The following is a 6,000-nucleotide window of genomic DNA, read 5'->3' on the forward strand; positions in this document are numbered from 1 at the left end:
AAAGGAAACCCGCATCATCTCCCTGTCATCTGGGCTCCCACAGCACTTGGTACACTTTAGGGCCTCTCTTACCATATGCGTCTGCCTGCACTGGGGCAATCTGATTACGTCTATCCCCATCACTCACTCTCAAAAGGTCCAGGCTATGTATTACTCACATCTTCTCAGAACTGAACATGGGCTTGTCACATGGCAGGAGCACACCTATTTTTGAGTGAGTGGATCAATCAATCGATGTAAAGATGGAAATAATTCCCATCAGTGTAGAACCCAACCTGGGTAGACATTGGCTAAACACTTTACATGTATCACCTTTTCTTGTCTTCAGATCAGTCCTATGGCACAGGTACCATTACTCCTGCTGTCCTACAGGAGGGAGAAATTCCCACCCCTGTGTGAGCGACTCCAGAGTCTTTTTGCTTAACCTGGAGGTTGGCTAACTAAGCGAGGTGGTACGTCAGCCTTTCCCAGGCCTCTGGCCACTCTGCATCCGTGACCCCATGGAATGTGGCCACTGCTGGCTCTGGCAGATGACCCACAAGAGAGCAGAGCGTAGAGAGGTGACAGCAAAGTGAGCTGGACCCTGATCAGCAGCTGGGTGTGTGGCGTGGGTCCTGGCGCCTGCCATGGGATTGGCTGAGACTCTGGGCAAGGGTCCCACTACACCGAATCAGTCCTGCCAGAAACCCAAGAGCTGTGTGAATCCAAGGGAATGAGTGGATGTAAAGGGCTGTGCATGCCCTCAAGAGAAGGATAAAGAAATGGAGGGGGGAGTTGCTTATTACTGCTGCTGTTGTTGGTCTGAGAGCCAATAACTAGACCCTTGGCATCCTTTTCAGTGAACTGGCAGGGAAACCTGTCACATGACAGGCAGGCAGCTCTGCCCTTGTACTCTGAGATCACACAGATCTGGGTCCAAACTCTGGCTCTGACATAGACCTCCTCTCAGAGTCCCGGTTTCCACATTGGTAAAGCTTAGCTAGAAGCTCAGGGAGGGTCAAAGGAGAGCATGAACCTAAGTGCTCAGCACCGCCTCTGGCACCACTTAGTGTAGCCCCTTAGTGCTGATGTTATCGGTATTCTCACTGCCCTTAAAGCACTCCCAAGTGTCATAGATTTTGCAATGGGACCCACAGTGTGGACAGTGGTGCCTGCCCACCGACCTCTTGGCCTCCTCTTGGAAGGATCTGCAGCTGATTGACCGCAAGGTGATGTGGCAGAAAGATGCCCACGCTGGATTCAGAAACCCCGACTGAAAGCCGAGCTCTGGGGCTTGCCTACTGTGTGGTTTGGCAGAGTCATTTTCCTTCTCTGAGCCTCAGTTTTCTCACCAGCCTACCCAGACACCTCTCAGCACTGTCGTGAGGCTTCAAACCCTGAAGTCACAGATATGACACTCCCCTATAGATAGGGTGGTGCCGGGTTGCCTCCTCCCTGCCTGCCACTTGCTTGCTGGGCTCCCTGCAGCTTCTAACTGCCCAGCAGCAGGGCCTTGTGTCCTCAAACTGAGTCGACTCCCTGTTAGCAGCTGGAGGATTGCACCACGGCTGCAGCCGCAGCCCCAGCCTGCAGGCGGGCCGTAATTTGCACGCTGTCACAATTTCAGCTAAATGATTTTCAGTTCACAGGTGGAGTCACCCAGCTACACGCAGGATGAAATTCCTGCTTGGCCACCCCCTTTGCGCCTCAGACTCCAGTTAGAATGGAACATGCAAATATGGACTTCAAAAAAAAAAAAAGAGAGAGACACTAATTGATCATTTGCCTGTTTTCTCCCTGTAATTAAGAGATTTAGAGTTGCTGAAAATTTCACAACACATGTAAAGGTACAGAACCTTATAAGAAGTCATCTAACCCCCAGCCATTCTCCCATAGTAAGAATCCTGTTTCCTGATACATTTCTCTTGCAAACTCCGGTGACAGGGAATGCACAGTCTCAAAGCAGTCCCTACATGAAACAGGCAGCTCTGCCTGTAACATCCATGTCGGGGATGATTCTGTTTAAGGCACATCTTCCCCCTTCCTGTTTCACAGGAAGTCTGTGAGGGCAGGGGCTCCACTGTATGCTTCACTGCTCCATCCTCAGTGCCTCACTGTGCCCAGCACATGTGGTGGGCTCTCAGTAACTGGAGTTTAAAGTGCAATGACAGGACTAGAAAGTTCCTCCTTTTTTTTTTAAACTTTTTATTTTGTATTGTGGTATAGCTGATTGACGATGTTGTGATAGTTTCAGGTGAACAGCAAAGGGACTCAGATATACATATACATGTATCCAGGCTGCCACATAACATTGAGCAGAGTTCCCGGTGCTATACAGTGGGTCCTTGTTGGTTATCTATTTGAAATACAGCAATGTGTACATGTCCATCCCAAACTCCCAAACTATCCCTTCCCCTCATCCTTACCCCTGCGACCATAAGTTCTTTCTCTAAGTCTGTCTCTCTGCAAGTTCCTCCTAAAGAGTCTATCTCCCTTGAGCTTCTATCTGCCTGTTGATCTTCACTGCTTCTCTTCCATCCATTACTCATCCCAAACGAACCCACCTATCCCCTCTTCACCCAACAAAGATCACATGCTCCCCCAAATCTGGAAAAAAAAAAAAACCCTTCCCTCCCAACAAGTCTCTTCTTCTTCAGATTAAGCATCAGTTTCTCCAACCATTCCTGGTGAGTCACGATTTGGAGACCTCTCATCTCCTTGATGAGATCAGGTCATCCCCTCTTCTGAAACCTTCAGTGGCTCCCCAGAGCCTTTCACAGCTCAAGTTCTTTAGTCTGGCATTCAAGACCCTCCAGTGTATGTCCAACTTAATTCTGTTTTCCCTTTTCTACTACTCTTACATTAACTCTCCTATTCAGCAAAACACACCTAGTCATTTTTCCTGGAACCCCATATGTTTTTCCCTGCCTCTACACCCATTTGTAAAATGCCCCTGCCTGGAACACCTTCTCTATTTCTTCTGCATCAAGGTCTCTCACTACCAAGCCAAAGGTCTCCCCTCCTCATGCTCATTCCAGTGTGCTGTTCCGGGAAAGGGGGCTGGTGCTAAAAGAAGCAAACTGAGGTTTAAGCCTCAGACACATTCTAACTTATCACAAGGCCATATTTTTGTAATCACACAGGCCTTAGGCAAATCACTTAACCTCTCTGAGCCTAAGTTTTCTCCTCTGAAAAATGGGTCTGGTGATGCCAACACCACTCACCCTCCAGAGCATCCTGAGGAATCCTGTGATGACACGTGTAAGTGACAAGGTGCAGTGACTTCTCTCCACCCGAGCTTCTGGAACTTGCCCTGTGTTACTCATCAGGAACCTAATGATACATGATCTGACTCAGGAGGGGAGCGTGTGGGTCTGCATGGCTGGCTACCTTTTCCTGACACCAGGCTCTGTGCTAAGAGTTTCACATCAGTTGACTTTTAAGTGTCACAACAATCTTCCAAGGGAGATATTTTCAATGCAATCCCATTTAATAAATAAGAAGCCAGAGACTTAGAGAAGCTAAGGAACTTGACAAGGGTATGCAGCTAACCAAGTAGCAAAGCAGGATGTGAACCCAGATCTGCCAGACAGCAGAGGCCTGTCCATGCTGCCCTGTCCTTGATGAATCCTCCAGTTCAGTGACATCTGAGTGACTCTGGACCTTGCATTCTGGAGAGTGCTACTGATTCTGGTGATGATAGTATTAGTGACTCAGGGCTGAAGAGAAGGAAGCATCCCTGCAGAACTGATATGAAAGCCTCGACTTTAATGTGTTTATGCCTGCATTTCCCACTCTCAACCAAACAAATGAATAAAGCAAAATGCTGGAGGAAGAGTAGAAGTGTAAAAGTCCTTTATAGCTCCTGTCAGCACTGATTTCTTACAGTGCCTGTTGAGAGGGGTCAAAGGTAGTCAGCACTGCAGACACCGAGCCTTCAGGGAGCTTCCCTCAGGGAGGAAGACAGGAAGCAGTTTAGGGAGAAGCTGAATTTTTCTTAAACACAGAGACTGATAAAAGCTGAAAAGAGGTGCAGAACGAGTGATGGGCTCCAATTACAGAGATTAAAAAAAAGACTTACTTATTGAGGAGAAGGCAGGAAAAGATCAGAGAGAGGACAGCAAGCAGGTCGTTCTGGGAAAAGACTGCACATGAGGTTATGGGGAGCACCCAGTGTGAGAACAGTAGGGGAGGGTGGGGGAGGCTAGCCACGCCCCAGAACAGGGTGAAGACATGGATCCTGGGCATGAGGAAGGGACCGCAGCGGGCAGCCCCGCTCAGCACACGTGTCATCTCTTAACAGGAGGGGTGGTTCAATCTGTCCAGCTGTCACTCAGTCACCTCTGTGCATGGGGCTGGAAAAACCAACCAGGAAAAAGAGGAGGCCACAGCCCACCACTTGTAGGCTCTGAGGCCACCACCCGGAAGGCTGGCAGTTTGCCCAAGAGCATGGGAACCAGAGGGTGCCAGGAAGCAAAACACACAGAGGGCAGGTCTCCAGGGTTGAGTCAATCCTCAGAAAGGAAGCGACCCAGAGAGGTCATCCAGCCCAACCCTTTCTTTCACAGATGGGAGAACTGAGGCCTTTAGAGAAATGATTTGCCTAAGGTCACGGAATAGCTGGCCTGGGCTCAGAGCTCGGAGAGTGTTAAAGGCCATTTGCCAACTTCTTTATATGCAGAGTACATCACGCGAAATGCCCGGCTGGATGAAGCACAAGGTGGAATCAAGATTGCTGGGAGAAATATCAATAACCTCAGATATGCAGATGACACCACCTCTATGTCAGAAAGTGAAGAAGAACTAAACCTCTTGAGGAAAGTGAAAGAGGAAAGTGAAAAAGCTGGCTTAAAACTCAACATTCAGAAAACTAAGATCATGGCATCCAGTCTCATCACTTCATGGCAAGTAGATGGGGAAACAGTGAAAACAGTGACAGACTTTATTTTCCTGGACTCCAAAATCACTGCAGATGGTGACTGCTGCCATGAAATTAAAAGATGCTTTCTCCTTGGAAGAAAAGCTATCACCAACCTAGACAGCACATTAAAAAGCAGAGATATAACTTTGCCAACAAAGGTCTGTCTAGTCAAAGCTATGGTTTTTCCAGTGGTCATGTATGGATGTGAGAGTTGGACTCCAAAGAAACCTGAGCACCTAAGAATTGATGCTTTTGAACTGTGGTATTAGAGAAGACTCTTGAGGGTCCCTTGGACTGCAAGGAGATCCAAACAGTCGATCCTAAAGAAAATCAACCCTGAATATCCATTGGAAGGACTGATGCTAAAGCTGAAACTCCAATACTTTGGCCACCTAATGCAAAGAACTGACTCATTGGAAAAGACCCTGATGTGGAAAAGATTGAAGGCAGGAGGAGAAGGGGATGACAGAGGATGAGATGGTTGGATGGCATCACTGACTCAATGAACTTGAGTTTGGGTAAACTCCAGGAGTTGGTGATGGACAGGGAAGCCTGGCACACTGCAGTCCATGGGGTTACAGAGTAGGACATGACTGAGGGACTGAACTGAACTTCCTCCCTCCGAAACGAGCACTGAGGCCATGACACCTGGAACTAGAATGCTTGCTTCCCAGCTCACCACACTCTTTCTGCTGCCAACTTTCAGTTAAGAAACCCACCTTAGAAAGGCCTCTGGGTTGAGTTTGCAAGATTAGGGAAATATTTTTCAGTCTTATCAATAGCAGAAAATATTAACATTGTTAAGAAGTAAAGTGAAGTGAAAGTCACTCAGTAGTGTCCAACTCTTTGGGACCCCATGGAGTATACAGTTCATGGAATTCTCCAGGCCAGAATTCTGGAGTGGGTAGTCTTACCCTTCTCCAGGGGATCTTCCCAACACATGGATCAAACCCAGGTCTCCCAAATTGGAGGCAGATTCTTTACCAGGTGAGCCACAAGGGAAACCCAACAACACTGAAGGGGATAGCCAATCCCTTCTTTAGCGAATCTTCCTGACCCAGGAATCAAACCAGGGTCTCTTGCATTGCAGGCAGATTCTT

This window comes from Capricornis sumatraensis, chromosome 15 (assembly GCF_032405125.1).
Source record: "Capricornis sumatraensis isolate serow.1 chromosome 15, serow.2, whole genome shotgun sequence".
Lineage (NCBI taxonomy): Eukaryota > Metazoa > Chordata > Mammalia > Artiodactyla > Bovidae > Capricornis > Capricornis sumatraensis.